Raw genomic sequence first — 17,107 nt, forward strand, 5'->3', positions numbered from 1 at the left:
CCTTATGACTAACTGGCTCTGACTAGCTGAGTTATCTTCAGAACATCATAGTTGTCTTTGTATGTATTATTCCAATAATAATAATAAATCTATAAAATAGAAATATATAAAAATAGTCTATTAAAATCTAAATGATAAAAATCTATTAAAATTTATTATAATAATTGATAAACACAGAAGCAAAGGCTCATATAAATTTTGTATTTTCTCTGGCATAGATCACAATGTTCTGAATACATTAATTAGTTAATGTATTAATTAATACAGTAATTAACAAATACTTAATTGAATCAACTGGAAGGAGAAAAGAGTGAAAGCTTGGTGTAGGGACCACCAATCCACACATAAGGTTCCCTACAGCCTGCATTTTGTTATAGATTTAAAATGTAATGTGATCTGTGTTTTTATTGTATTTTCATTTATTTTGTTAAATATTTCCCAATTGCACTTCACATTGGTTTGGGCCAATTTGGGAATGCTCCATGTTGGACACCCTGGTGTATGGGAACCAGCCCATTGGATTTAGAAATCAGAGGAGCAAGCTTAGAATCCTGACTCTGATAGCTCTAATGTATGTGCCCACTTCACCTGTAATCACCTAGTTATTTGTACGTAAAATGAGGGGGCTGAACTATCTATCGCTAAAGTTTCTACCACCTCTAAAGTCTCATGTTTTAAGACCCTTTCCAACTGTAAATCCTATGAAGTACCTTTTAAGGTTAATAAGTCCATTTATAATTTCACATTTAACAGAAAGAAGTATGCAGAGGTCACTGAAGAATTCTAGATGCACTGGAACAGAGGGTGCATAGAAGAGAAGGTAAAAAATAGAGAGGTGGATCAGTGGAATAGAAGAGGTAGAAATCACGATATAGTAAATGACTATAGTAATCTAATATATGATAAACCCAAAGATCCCAGCTTTTGGAACAAAAACTCATTATTTGACAAAAAATACTGGAAAAACTGGAAAACAGTATGGCAGAAATTAGGTATACACCAACATCTCATACCATATATTAAAATAAGGTCAAAATGGGTACATGATTTACACATAAAGGGTGATACCATAAGCAAACTAAAAGAGCATAGAATCATTTAACTGTCAGACTTATGGACAGAGGAAGAATTTAGGACTAAAGAAGATATAGAGAACAAAACAAAATGTAAAATAGATAATTTTGATTATATAAAATTAAAAAGTTTTTGTACAAACAAAACTAATGTAACCCAGATTATAAGGGAAGCAGAAAACTGGGAAAGAATTTTTGAAATGAGTATCTCTGATAAAGGCCTCATTTCTCAAATATATAGAGAACTGAGTCAAATTTATAAAAATACAAGTCATTCCTCAATTGATAGTCAAAAGATAGGAACAGGTAGTTTTCAGGTAAAGAAAGCTATCTATACTCATATGAAAAAATGCTCTAGATCACTATTGATCAGAGAAGTGCATATTAAAACAACTCTGATGTATCACCTCACACCTATCAGAGTGGCAAATATAACAAAAAAGAAAAATATTGGATGTTGGAGGGGATATGGGAAAAATGGGACATTAATCCACTGTTGGTGGAATTGTGAAAAGATCTAACCATTCTGGAGAGCCCAAAGGGCTATCAAACTGTGTATACCCTTTGATACAGCAATACCACTGCTAGGTTTATATCCGAAAGACATCCCCAAAGAGAGAAAAAGACCTATTTGTACAAAAATATTTCTATCAGCTCTTTTTGTGGTGGCTAAGAATGGGATATCAACAAACAAGCTGTGGTATATAATGGTGATGGAACATTATTGTGCTATAAGAAATGACAAGCAGAATGATTTCAGAAAGACCTGGAAAGACTTGTATGAACTAATGTATGGTGAAGTGAGCAGAATCAAGAGAACATTGTGAACAGTGACAACAATATTGTTCAATGAAGAACTATGAATGACTTAACGATTATCAGCAATACAATGATCTAAGACAATCCCAAAAGACTAATGATGAAGCATACTATTCACTTCCAAAGAAAGAACTGATATTAAAAAATTTAATAAATAAAAAAGAACTGATATTGATTGAACACAAACTGAAGCATGTTATTTTTCACTTTCCTTCATTTTATCTTTTATTCAAGTTTTCTTATTTAAAAGACTAATATGGTAATGTTTTACATAATTGCATATGTATAACCTATATCTGATTGCCTACCACCTCAGAGACAGGGGAGAGGAGGGAAGGAAGGAGGGACAAAATTTGGAACTCAAAGCTATAAATACAAATGTTCATTATTTTTAAAAAAGAAGAAGAGAAGGTAAAGTTGGATCATTAAGCTGAGGCTAAATGGTGGAAGGCCTTAAAAGCCAGGCTGAAGAATTTTGACTTGTTTGGCCGAGCAACAGGGAGCTGCCATCAGTATTGGAGCAGGGGAGTAGCATGATGAAAATGATGCTAAAGGTTTGTTGGGCTGGGGCAACAAAGATGATTCAGAAAGGGGGCATCCTGCAGGCAGGTCAGTGAGGAAGCTGTCACAATAACGGTAGCTTACAGTGAAGAGGCTCTGGACTCAGGTGGACAGAGTTCTAGATTAGTACTCAGAACTAGGTGAAATCCCAGCTCTTCCAATAGAAATTGGATGTGTGACTATGGCCAATTTACTTTGCTTCTATGGGCCTCAGTTTCTTCATCTCTGAAATGGGGATAATGTACACTCTATTTCACAGGGATATTGTGGGGAAAGCAGTTTTTAACCTTTAAAATGTTACATAAACATGATATTTAACAATCATTTTTATCACTGCATTCTAGTGAATAAGACCTAATCTTGTGCAGATAATGAAGTATCCTATTTCTGGAGACAGACAATCTTTACATTGCAGTCAAACTGGACTAAGTAACTTTTTGGGCAAATTTGGCACTTCATCTCCTCACCACCTCCATTCAATTGCATGAGCCAGTCCTCATTCCTGTTGTGCCCTCCTGCCTTGTCACTACCTCTTAGAAACCATGTCTTTCTTCAAGTCCAAATTCAGATGCTGCCTCATCCATGAGGACTTTCTGTCTATTAAACTTCCCAAGTTACTGTTTTGTCTTAGTTCAGTCAGCTAGGTGGTATAGTGGGTAGAGCTCTGGACCCAGAATTAGGAAGACCTGAGTTCGAATATAACCTTAGATACTGGGCAAGTCATTTATATCTGTATGCCTCAGTTTCCTCATCTGTAAAATGGGGGTAATAATTGCACCTACCCCACAGGATTGTCACAAGGATCCAATGGCAAGCTACTTACACATACAATCTCATTTTGTTCTCTCAACAGCATCATGGTAGATACTAGTATTTTTATTTTATAGATGAAGAACATGAACTTGGAGATGTTAAGTGACTTCCCAAAGTGATACAGTACATGGTAGAATTTGAGCCCAGGTCCTTCTGACTTCATGTTTAGCTATGTAAAACATTTTATAACCATAAAGCACAAGATAGATGCCAATTACCATTATAACGATTAGCACATATCGCCTTACTCTTTTTTTTTTAAGTGAGGCAATTGGGGTTAAATGACTTGCCCAGGGTCACACAGCTAGTAAGTGTTAAGTGTCTGAGGCCGGATTTGAACTCAGGTACTCCTGAATCCAGGGCTGGTGCTTTATCCACTGCACCACCTAGCCGCCCCCTTTTTACTCTTTTTTAATTCTATTTTGGCCTTTTGTTGTTGTTGTTCTCCTGAATATAGGAGTGTAAGAAAAACAATGGATAAGTTGTGCTTTGGTTAATCAATATGCTATGTGGTTAATACTTTGCCATGTTAAAAATTGGTTCAGAAGATCAAATTGCATAGAGAGCCCCTCATAGGACAACATTCTAACAAAGAGAGGCAGTGTAGTATAATGGATATAGTCTTAGAGTGGGAATCCAAAGATTTGAGTTTGTATGCTGGATGGGCAAACCACTTCCTTTCTCTAGCCTCTGTTTCCTCATCTTTAAACTAAGGAGATTAGTCAAGATAATCTATAGGGCTCCTAAAAGTCTATGAATCAATCCATTCTGAATTCAACCCCATGCATGATATGTCGAGGCCATAACAACCTATCTCTCCAAAGTAAGAAGGCAGATAGCCAGATATTAAGAATCCAATAAGGGAGCAATTTTCTGAATCTTTTATCTTTCAAGCCTGCTGTTCAAAGTCACTGGTTTGAGAATGGGTTATCAATAGGTTAATGGACTTGGCCTTTCAGCTTGATTACAGGGTGTTTCCAGAGGCAAAATGATGGCCTGCCTGTAGGTTTTAACCACTCTCGTTGCCATTATGACAATTATGGGCAATTGAAGCTGAGTGTTCAGCTGTCTTCAACCACTTGGATGGATGTAAGCACGGGGCAATGCATTCTTTTGGAGACCTAGAGCACCCCAATTATATCTGCAAACTCCATGAACCCATCTAAAGCCCAGCAGCAGAGATGGAAGCAGAAGGCTCATGCTCCTCAAGGCCTGACTACCTCTAATTGCTGCTAATGCAAGGTTGTATTGATCCAGAGCTTCTGATTACAAGTCTGTGGGCCTGGTAATGCAATGTGTTCCTCATTGTCAGCTGACCTCAATGACCTTTGGGGCTGCAATTCTTATACTGGATCTTTACCTAAAAACTCTGGGGCTCCCTCTCCATGAACTGGTTCTTATATACTAACCCTATCTTTTTGGATGACCTATGATTTCACTGGCAGAGGCAAATTCTACTGTGCAAACTCTACTCTCCAATATGCAACTTCTAGCATTAGAAAGATGCCCTTGGGGAGGCTGAAAGGTTAACTAATTTGCTCAGGGTCACAAAGCTAGCATGGATCAGGGGTAATCCTGGAGTCCAAGTGTTCTTGATTCTGTTTAATTCACCACTGACACCTCTTAAAAACTCTTAAATTGTTTGAAAGATGTGATCATTTTCTATCTTGAACTCAGGAATAAAGCATAGAAATATTACATAATGAGATTGATATTTTAGCAATCTGACTCAACCATCCATTTCAAGAAGTGTCCTTCCCCTTTAAAAGGGTGACATTATTCTTACCAGCATGGAAATTCAACATGACCATAATGGAATTCATCATTTTCCACCAACAACTCTACCCCTCCTCCAGACTTTTCTATTTCTGTTTGCTAAACCCACCTTTACAAAAGTAATATCTTGATGCCTCACTGTGGTATGGGGGTCACTCTGGGTTCCTGAAAGCTGTCCCCATGAGTGATAATCTTTGGCAGTTTATATCACATTAACAAGCATCCAGACCCTTTCTGCTATCTGAGAACCAGACTAGCTCAGGATGAAAAAACTCATTTAATGGAAAACTAGCTACTACGAGATGAATCCTTTGGCTACAGTGACAAGAAAAATTAAAAAATGAAAAACAGCCTTTGAGAGTCCCACATCATTCAGTCCCTTTTTCTGCTTCCTTCAGGATGCTGGTAGAGTAGAGGGGAAAAGGGCAGGGGGAGCTGAGAATCACAACATTTAGACTGCCCATAAACATCAATTTAACTATTAGTACTCTAAAGGTGGTGCTCCAGTCCAGTGTCCAGCAAGTCAACACTTTACAGAGAAACTGAATTATTTCTAATGTGTATGTGGTTTGTTTGTTTTGCTATAAATGAAACCAAAAGATATAAAGATGTTGTAGCTAAGTGGATAGGTATAACTCTCCATCTTGACTATACACTGGGAAATTTTTGAAAAATACCTCAATAATATCCAGATTGTCTGAATTTACAGAATAGACTTCTTCTGACCTACCTGGGGCATGGGGGTGGGAGGAAGTTGGAAAGGAGGAAGATAAGGCATCCAGACCTATTAGTTTGTCAATATGAATAACTCCTAATGTAGTAACTCCATCCACTGACAGATCAGAAATTTTTCTGTGCATTATAATTTAAGAGATTTTCCTGAGATGTTGAGAGATTAAACAATTTGCCTAGGCTTGCATGACTCAGATGTCAGAAGGACAATTTGAACCTAAGTCTTCCTAGCTTCAAGGCTGGCCATGCTGCTTTCTCCAGTCCTGTCATTGCTAGAATGAAATCAGTCTGGATTATCTTCTTATTAATGCTTTCATGCTGCCTTATGACACTACAGGACTATAGATGTCGGATTAGAAGGGACTCTTCTTTACTGATGAGGAAAGTGAGAGCCATCGAGAGTAAGTGATTTGCTCCAAGTCACAGTTAATCGGCAGCACAGTCATGATTTACATCCGGGTGATCTACCACAAATACAGGACTCTTCCCATTACACTACACTTCCTTCTTGAAGTGCTCACCAAGTATTCCTTAAATAATCCACCAGACAAATAAATCCAAGAGAACATGACCAGGAACCAAACATCACAAACTTAGAATCAAGAACCCACCTTTTTCTGGAGATGGAGACCATCTGTCTCTAGCACCCCCTCTTCTTCCTAAGAATTTTTTCAAAAATCATGAACAGCAGTTCAACTCTTAGATCTGCAGTTTCTTTAAGTGCCCTGGGATATTCCTTTAAAGGGCCAGGAGAAGGGAATGAAAATATGGCAAGTAGGTGTTCTCAACGTGCTGACTTTTAAAATATCAAACTCATTTCGTTTAAAGACTTAACTGTCATTTACAAATGTATCCCAGTTGGTTGCAATTAATTATCTTTTCTAATTTACTTAGGGGGAAGTTTAATTACTTCCAAAGACTAATTTCATGCACTACATTTGGCCCCTGAATTCACAACACAGCTCTTGAGGGCTGAAGTGACTATCCCTGGCTCACAGCACATGGAATTAAAACAACAACTAGTTTTAAAAAGTATTTGACGATTTCATCTCTAGAGAAAATGATGCTCTTCTCTGTTACATTGGGAATTATTAACAACTATAGAAAGAAGGCATTTGTATAATGTCTTAAGAAATGGGTGATGTTGTTCCCCACATGCATTTATTCCATTCAAGTATTAAATGAGGATATATTAGGTACAAAGCACAATGTGAAGCACCCCAGGGAGGAGATGATCATGAGATGGTTGCTGCCCTGAAGAATCTTAGAGTCAGGTAAGACACTGCACACATAATAATTTGTTTTGCACACATAATTATTATACGTAATAGTCTGTGAAAGTTGTATGACCTATATCTGATTGTTTGCCACCTCAGGGAGGGAGGGATAGAATTTGGAACTTAAAACTTTAAATAAATGTTTACTATTAAAAAAAGAAAAGAAAAGAAATGGAAAAAAGTAATGAAGAAAAAGAAATATAAAAAATAGTTGTGACCCTGAGCAAGTCACTTAACCCTCATTGCTCCCCCCCAAAAAGTCTATGAAAGTGCAGTAAGAGATACAAAATGTGTGAAAGTTCAGAGTGGGAGGAAATCACTTCTGGGGAGGGAGGAGGGAAATCAGGGAATGCTTCATGGAGGAGGTGGCAGTTAGGCTGGGCTTTGAAGAATTGGTAAGAATATAAGCAACACATTCCTTTTTTTTTTTTTTTTTTAGTGAGGCAATTGGGGTTAAGTGACTTGCCCAGGGTCACACAGATAGTAAGTGTTAAGTGTCTGAGACCGGATTTGAATTCAGGTCCTCCTGACTCCAGGGCCGGTGCTCTATCCAACTGAGCCACCTAACTGCCCCCAACACATTCCTTTTTACTGTTGGAATTTGCTAATCAAATGGAACTGTGGAAGAGAAAACACACAGCTGATTTATAAGTCCCTGTAGCCATCTGCCTGCCAGCAACTCATTTCCCAATATTGTAAAAACTGTTACTGAATATGTGACCATTCCCCCACCACAGTTTCATAGATCCTACTCTGAACTCTAGTTAGTAACATTTTACTTTATAGGCTCAAATTATCCTTCCCACTACCCCCTTTACTCCATTTTATGTTTGTCGTGATGCATTTAACTCATAAAACTGCACTTTTACAAGGTTAATTTTCAGACTGTGATCACTTGGGACTGAGAATAATTAGACTCATTTAAGAGAATCCCTCCCCCTGGAAAAGCAGACTGAATTATTCATGTATTATCGGTTCATATAATAAGTGTGCTAGCACTGTCCAACAGGCTCTTTCTGATTAACTTTCAATCATTTTTGAAGTCTGTCCTGTATGGCAACTTGGATCCATCTCCTCTGTTAATAAAGTCCATAAAACCATTCCAATTCACCATGATCGGTGGTGGTATTATTCTTACCACTATTTATAACTTGAGCTAAAATACAGATGGCACTTTATCTATTACAAAGTACTCTCGTGTGTATGTTCTTTTCTTTTATTCTCTGATGTATTTATATAATATTATCCCCATTTTACAGATTCAGGAACAGAGTTTCAGGGAGGAGAAGGGTCTTCTCCCAAAGCCACCTGACTAACAAGAGGTAGAGCTGAGATTCAAACCTTCATTTTCTTTCTTTTTCTTTTTTTTCTTTTTTTTTAGTTTTTAGTGAGGCAATTGGGGTTAAGTGACTTGCCCAGGGTCACACAGCTAGTAAGTGTTAAGTGTCTGAGGCCGGATTTGAACTCAGGTACTCCTGACTCCAGGGCCGGTTCTCTATCCACTGTGCCACCTAGCTTCTCCAAACCTTCATTTTCTTGATTCTCAACTGAGTGCTCCCTCCTGGTGTTCTTCCCCATGTTGGTGACTGCAGCAGTGATTATGATGTGAGCAAAGAGGAAATTAACATACTACACAGCACACAACGTTAATACGTGTGTACGTGTATTTCTGTCCTGGACCCACATTTCCTTCTACAATATCTCATTTGATAATCTCATTAGCCCTCGTGGGTTTAGTTACCATCTCTATGCAAAGGACTTCCAGACACATATATCTAGCTCTAAACTCTCTTCTGATCTCCAGCCTGGAATTATCTAATTTGTCTTTTGAATATCTCAGACTGGACATCCTATAGGATGTCCTCATCCTCTCAAAGTCCTCATATCAAAAAAAAAAAAAAAAGACACACTATCTTTTCCTCCAAACCTTTCCCTCTTCAGAATTTCCCTGTTACCGTTAGAGCACTGCACTTGGATTAAGGAAGACTCATCTTCCCAAGTTAAAATCTGGCCTCAGACGCTTCCACCCCGTGTGACCCTCAGCAAGTCACTTAACCCTGTTTGCCTCAGTTTCCTCAACTGTAAAATGAACTGGAGAAGGAAATGGAAAACCATTCCAGTATCTTTGACAAGAAAACCCCAAATGAGGTCATGGAGAGTCGGACACGACTGAAAAACAACTGAATCTGAAATAGCTTTTCTAGTCACCCTCAGCTTGCAACTTTAGTTTCACCCTTGATTCTCACTCTTCCATCATGCCACATTTCCAATCCACTGATAGGTTTTATTGTTTCTACATTCATAATATCTATATATCTATATCTATTTATCTCTATCTATCTATCATCTATCTCTCAGTTTTCTCCATTCACACAACCACTACCCTAGCTCTCATTGCCTCTTGCCTAGAATAATGTTAATAGCCTTCTAACTGCCTTAAGCCTCACCCTGCTCCAATTCATTCTTTGTTCACCTGCCAATGTGATATTTTTTTCTAAAATGTTGATTTATATCAGCCCCTTGTTCAATGAGCTATAATTATTCCCTAACACCTCCAGGATAAAATATAAAGTCCTATGTTGTTGCTGAATCATTTTTTTCAGTCATGCCTGACTCTCCATGACCACATTTGGGATTTTCTTGGCAAAGATACTAAAATGGTTTACTGTTTCCTTCTCTAGCTCATTTTACTGATGAGGAAACTGAGGCAAACAGAGTTAAGTGATTTGCCCAGGGTCACCCACCTAGTAAGTAGCTGAGGCTCATGAAGATGAGTCTTCCTGACTTTGGGCCTGGCACTCTAATCACTGCACCAGCTAGCTTCCCATTATGTCCTATACTTGGCATTTAAAGTTCTTTATAACCTGGCCCCTTTCTGTCTTTAGTGTTTTATATTTTATGGCTACTGCCCATACTGTATGATCCAACTGCACAGCCCTATTTACCATTCGTCAAACACATGTTTAATAAAGGTTAGCTGGCTCACTGGTCATACTCCTGACACATTTCCTGTCTCTATGTTCCATATACAGGCCATCTCCCTATGTCTGGAATGCTTCTTAGACTCCTTCGAGACTCAGTTCAAATCTCCCTTTCCTGATAGGTCAACTACTGGTGCTTTCCCTTCTCAGATTACATACTGTCTAATCTGTAAGTGGCTTGTAGGTATCTGGGTATTTACAGGTTGTCTCCTCCATTAGAATGTGTGGTCCTTGAGGGGCAAGGGCTGGTTTTTGTCTTTTTTTGTATCTCCAGTGCTTAACGAAGTGTCTACTAGATAATAAGTATTGAATAAATGCTTGTTCCCTTGCCCTTCTTGGGCAAGAAAATGTTCTAAATGGATTTTATTAAGATTTCCAACCAAAGAGAGTTAGAAAAAGCAAAAAGAGTGTCTTGTTAACCCTAAGTTACAGCATGAACAAAATTCCTTCAAAAGACCCCATTTCTGTTTGTTTGTTTGTTTGTTGGGATAATGAAGGTTAAGTGACTTGCCCAGGATCACACAGCTAGTAAGTATGTCAAGTGTCTGAGGCCGGATTTGAACTCAGGTCCTCCTGAATCCAGGGCTGGTGCTTTATCTTCTGCTCCACCTAGCTTCCCTAGACCCCATTTCTTTAATATTGTAGTTTTACTATTACGGTAGCTAAGTCTTTACCAGAACAGCAAAGTGGACAATTGGGTCAATTACGTAGCCAGTTAATATGATTTTTTAGAATCAACAACTTTTGTATTGATTACCTCAGGGGAAAATTGATTATTATCCCAGGTAAACTAAGTACATTCTGTGACCCAGAGGTCACCTTAGATTCAATACAATCCAATGGATTCATCTTACAATACTGTCCCCTTTCAGATGACTTTCACATACTCTATATGTTTCTTAAACACACATACATATACATATATACATACACACACAGAGAGACAGATGCTCCATAGAAATGGCTTTATTAAGTCAAATTCCATTTCCAAAAGAAATACTCATCTAATACTAATCTGAATTTTAGGGATAGGACTCTAGATATTTACATGTTGTCTTCCCCATGATGTGAGCTCCTTGAGAACAGGGATTCTTTCCTTTTGTTACCCCTTTCTTTGTAGTCCCAATGCTTAATACAGTGTCTGGTGCACAGTAAGTGCTTCCCTAAATGTTGATTGACTTTAGGATCACAGAATCTCAGAATTGGAAAGGACTTTGGAGACCACTTAGTTCTGAAGTCCAGATGGGGTAAGTCAAGCAGGTTCATGTCAGAACAGGGAAAACTCAAGTCAAATTGGTAAGCACCTGCTATGTGCTAAGCAGGGCAGCTGGTAGGTGAAGCAGATTGAGCGCCAGACCTAGAATCAGGAGGACCTGAGTTCAAATCCAGCCTCAGATACTTACTAGCTGTGTGACCCCAGGTAAGTCACTTAACCCTGTTTGCCTCAGTTTCCTCATTTGAAAAATTTGCTGGACAAGGAAATGGTAAACTACTGCATTATCTATGCCAAGAAAACCCCCCAAATGGGGTCATGAAGAGTCAGGCAGGACTGAAATGACTCAACAACAATACACATGATAAGCACTGGGGGTGCAAAGAAAGGAAAAAAAAAACAGTTCTCTTTTAAAGGACCTCATAAGGTCTCTTTCTACAAGGTGGGCCAAAAATCACAAAGGGGTCTGATGTTTTAATAACTTTTAAGATAATTGTTTCTTTATTTTTCACCATTTATAAGATTTCACTTTTCACACATAACAAAAATTCATTTCCTATATATACTGTACATGATGCTATGTTATTGTAAATTTAAAACAAAAAATGAAGAAGTTATTAAATATTCATGACTTTTGGCCCATCCTGTACTATAATATATCACGCAAGTATCAGTTTTTAAATCTGTAAAATGCAAAAAGTATTTGCATTACCAACCTAACAGGAGGGGAAGAAAGCTCAAAGTGAGATAAGGAACTTTATAACCTATAAATTTCGATAGAAAGGATCCAAGATTTCCTCAAAGTGTAGGAACCTCTCTACTAATAGAGGTCTACACAACTTCTACAACAAAGTAGACAAGTACAAGGGAGCTGCCTAAGGAACTTGGAAATGACTTGCCCAAGGTCTCACAGCTACTTATGTCAGAAGTAGGACTTGACTCCAGTTCTTACTGGTCCAGGCCCAGCACTCTCTGCCTTATGCTCCACTGCTCCTATGCTAATAAGGAAATTGTGATAAAGCAAAAGCAATATCACATTAGTATTTCTTTTAGAAATGGAATTTGAGGGGCAGCTAGATGGCGCAGTGGATAGAGCACTGGCCGTGGAGTCAGAAGTACCTGAGTTCAAATCCAGCCTCAGATACTTAACACTTACTAGCTGTGTGACCCTGGGCAAGTCACTTAACCCCAATTGCCTCACTAAAAAAAACAAAAAAACCCAAAAAAACAAAATAGAAATGGAATTTGACTTAAACCCCAATTTCTACAGAACAACTGACTAAACCACCGCCTAGGGATATTTCAGCACTTAACCACCTTATGAGGTACTGCAATAATTTCCCGTGTCTGAGCAGCCATGACAAAGAAAGAATGTGTGAGGATTGTAGAACTCGGAGGCACATGGATGGAATCCTATCATGTTAAAGCCAGAAGGGCCCTTCCAGGTCATGAAGTTCAACCCCATCATTTCACAGAACAGATACCTGCCCTCAGAGAAGGATAAGATCAAACAACTACAGGGTGAGACTCCTTAGGAAAAAAAAGGCCCAAGAGATCAACTCGTCCCACTCCCTCCTTCATTCATCCATTAATTCGCCCATCTATCACACAACCAATGAACGCTTTCTCTGTGTGTATCACCATGATGATGCTAGAAGGAGAACTGTGGTCCTCAGATACCAAGGCCGGGGTGCTTTTCACTACCTATGCTGTCCTGCCTTGATTCATCTGTAGTCATACTATTTCCAGCCATTACTAAGGAAACAATAAGTGCCCTGTTGTGAAGCATTGACATAATAGAGGACTGCCCTCTACCAACATTGTTATGTCCCTCATATCTCCCCTGCTTCATGCTCCATTAGTTTGCTCCACACCACCATGGAGGGGAAATGCTCAGAGTGCTGAGGTTAGATATAACATGTATAAGATAAATATATTGCTAGATTTAAAAAAGTTCTTCCATAAGTAGCAATCATTTCTGCATTGTTCTGAGCATCACAAGGATTTTAAGGCCTCCTGCTGCCCTCCAGACCATATCACAGGCTCCTTCATGGGTAGCTCAATTACAGGCATGTGAACTGATAGAACATGAGGAGGGGACGGAAGAAAAGAATCCCTCCCTGGTGTCCCTTAACCAGGCAGCCTAGGGTTCAATAGGGCAACTCGGTGCTTGTTTTACTCAATCACACTTTCAGAAATACCTGTGCTGTTTCAATCCCATGCTCTAGTCAGTCTGACTAAAACTAGGAAGGTCATGTGCCCAAACTTGGGTTATGGATCTATGAACCTGTTTCACTCTGATTCTGCTGAGACAGCTAGATATACAAGCAGGATCGACTGGCCTGAGTCAGGGGGCAGGGAGGCAAGAATGGGTGCTGGTGTGCAGTGTGCCAAGAACTACCAAGTCATATAAGGGCAGCTAGGTAGCACAGTGGATAGAGCACACTGGCCCTGAGTTTAAATCTCACGTCAGACACTATCTGTGTGACCCTGAGCAAGTCAATTAACCTCAATTGCCTTAAATATCCAGGGCCATCTCCAGTCACCCTGATATATATCTTGTCACTAGACGCAGATAGCTCTAGAGGAGAGAGTGAGGTTGGTGACTTTGCACATCCCTGCCTCACTTAAATCCAATGAATTCAGTGCAAGCCCTGATGTCACCTCCCAATGTCACAATGCTCTTTGGGAATGAAGGACAAAACAACAACAACAACAACAAGTCACATTGCCTCTAGTCCCTCAGTTTCTTTATCAGTCAGGTAGGAATAACGATACCAGCCCTGCCCAGTTCTCAGAGTTGTGAGGAATACATGAAATCATACATGTTAACATACCCTGAAAACTATCCTGTATTCTCTGAATATGAGACCTCATATTTAGCCTTTTTAAGTTAAAGGCAGCCTGGCAGAATGGATAAAAAGTTGATCTCAAAGCCATGGAAACCTGAATTCAAGTACAACCTCTGACACATACTAATATATATCCCATGGCAAATCACTGAACCTCTCAGTACTTGGAGCCAGTGGTGGCAAACTCAAATAGAAATAGATCCCTGTGGCAGTATATTGACTGGGAAAACAACAAATTGATATTACCTATGGTTTACTGTATTTTTTATTTATTTTGTTAAACATTTCCCAATGACATTTTAATTTTGGAAGTAGAGCCTGCAGCCCCCAGTGAGTTTGACCCCTTTCCTCTAGGTAACCCTGGATAGTTACCAATTCAAAAAAAGTGCCAACCTGCATTGGTAGAGGGGAGTTTCCTGTAATACTATCAATCAGTCAATAAACATTTATTAAATGACCATTATATAGTGCTTTAAGGTTAGCAAAGCTCTTTACTGCCCCCTACTGAAAGCTCTTCTTAATCTCCCTTAATTTTAGTGCCTCCCCTTTGTTGATTATCTCCAATTTATCCTGTCTATTGCTTGTTAGTACGTAGGTGTTGGCATTTTGTCTCCCTCATTGGTCTATGTGTTCCTCAAGAGCAGAGACTGTCTTTGCCTTTCTTTGTATCACCAGCATTTAGTGCAGTGACTGACACACAGTAGGTCCTTACTGTTTATTGACTGACTAGTAGGACCTGGCAAACCCTTTGTGAACCAAGGGCTACCCACATACCACTTTGAGTATCTGAGGAGGACTCAAGAGAATGACTAACGAGAGGTTTTTAAAAATACTATTGGTGTGTGTATGAGAGAGAGAGAGAGAGAGAGAGAGAGAGAGAGAGAGAGAGTGTGTGTGTGTGTGTGTGTGTATTTCATGCTTCACTGATTCATGTTCATAATCTTATCATTATCCTAGTTTCCCTCTTCTCCCTCACCCCACAGCTCCAATCAGCTGCCAAATGTTGCTATTTCTACATTTATAACATCTCTTGCATCTTCTCTCCACTCATACAACTACTGCTTTAGAATAGGATCTTATCACCTCTCACTTAGACCTACTTGGCTTCCCTGACTCAAGTCTCTCCCCCACTTCAGTCCATTATACATGCTGCTTCCAAAGTGATTTTTCTCAAGCACAAACCATAGGATTCCCCTACTCAGTCAACTCCAGTGACTTCCTATTGTGTTGAGAATAAAATATAGATTCCTCCATTTAGGGTCTTTTTTCCCCCTGGGCAATGGACGTTACGTGACTTGCCCAGGGTCACACAGCTAGTAAGTGTCAAGTGTCTGATGCCTAATTTGAACTTAGGTCCTCCTGAATCCAAGGCCACTGCTTTATCTACTGTGCCACTTAGCTGCCCCTACCTCCATTTAGTTTTTTTTTAATTAATTTATCACTTTATTTTCTCCCTTCAACCATGATAATATGGTAGCCAAATTTGGTTTTTACTGGAGGATCCATGTACACAGGCCCACCATGGAGCCTCTTGTCATCCAGCCCAAATCTCCCCCCTGCTGGGCTTTATCTTCACTGTACTGAGGCAACTTCATTGAATCTCACTCCAGACTTGAGTTTTTCCATGGCCTCCATGATTCTACCATGCTTTTCACACAGAATATGTTGGACCTTTGCTGCATTTCCACCACCTTTAGGACCCTGAGCCTTCTTATCTGCACCCTCATTTCCAGAAGCTGCTGCCCCTTTCCCTCCTTTGTCAGAGCTGCTCTTCCCCTTGGGCGCCATCTTCCCACTTTCTGGCCACCATTTCCATTTGTACTCTCCATTTAGTTTTGTTTGTTTGTTTGTTGTTGTTGTTGTTTTTTGGTGAGGCAATTGGGGTTAAGTGACTTGCCCAGGGTCACACAGCTAGTAAGTTTTAAGTGTCTGAGGCCAGATTTGAACTCAGGTACTCCTGACTCCAGGGCCAGTGCTCTATCCACTGCACCACCTAGCTGCCCCTCTATTTAGTTTTGAAAGCCCCATACAATCTAGCCACAATTTACCATTCCAGTCTCGATGGACAGTATCCTCCCTTTCACACTCAGCAATCCAGTCAAATTAACATCACTCATCACATTCTATCTACCGTCTCTATGTCTTTGTACTGGCCATTCCTCATTCCTAGAATGTGCTCCCTGCCCACTTCTGCCTCATGGTATCTCTTTCTTCTTAAGATGCAGCTCAGACATAATCAGCATGGAAGCTATGACCCAATCTATTACTGGTTAAGCAAATTCAACCCTTCTTAGGTGGCCTGGTAGCCCTCTACTCACAGGGGCTCATTGGTGCCAGACAATACAGATGCCCAATTGGCTTTAGCCTTGCTGTAGTTCAGACTTCTCAAATTCAGGTGATCCACCAGCCACAGCCTCCCCTATTAAAGCAGGATTACTACATATAGCCTGAATATATTTGTAAATGTACTTGTCATCTCCTCTTTTAAAACAGAACCTCACTGCATAAAGGAATTGTTTTTATTCTTTGCTGCCCAGGTGCTAGCAGAGTACCTTGCATGCTTAATAAACATTTATTGATTGACTGAATGTGTGTGATCAAGGAGTGGTATTAGGCATGAAACCTCTACAAGGCATTGGCTCACAGACTCTTAGAATTTAAAAGGAACTTAGAAAACATTTGCTTCAACATCCTTATTTTACAAATGAGGAAACTGAGACCCAGAGGCAGTAAGGAATTTGCCCAAGCTCACCCAAGCAGTGAATAGCAAAACTGGGGTTCAAACTGAGTTCCTTTGCTTAAATCCAGTTATCTTTCCATCTCACTGAACAGTTCCCAGCTCTCATGTACGAATACTTTAGATCTGCCCAGATGCCAAGGTCTTATATGAAATCACAGCTTCTCTACTTGGGCCACTAATAAGGTGGTTAAAGATCTAGCATGTCTTTTTCACAAGTCCTCTATAAAGTACAGATGATGATACTAAGTATCTACCCATCTCAGGGCTTGT

The 17,107-nt window shown here is 39.5% G+C and overlaps 1 protein-coding gene and 1 pseudogene across 5 annotated transcripts in view; both read right to left on the minus strand.

Annotated features, from left to right (window-relative positions):
- PPP2R2C (protein phosphatase 2 regulatory subunit Bgamma) overlaps positions 1-17,107 on the minus strand; it is a 378,716-nt gene that overhangs the window by 43,312 nt on the left and 318,297 nt on the right. The window lies entirely within an intron of this gene.
- LOC122732511 lies at positions 15,541-15,918 on the minus strand (annotated as a pseudogene).

The sequence above is a fragment of the Dromiciops gliroides genome, chromosome 6 (genome assembly GCF_019393635.1).
Source record: "Dromiciops gliroides isolate mDroGli1 chromosome 6, mDroGli1.pri, whole genome shotgun sequence".
In the NCBI taxonomy this organism is placed as follows: domain Eukaryota; kingdom Metazoa; phylum Chordata; class Mammalia; order Microbiotheria; family Microbiotheriidae; genus Dromiciops; species Dromiciops gliroides.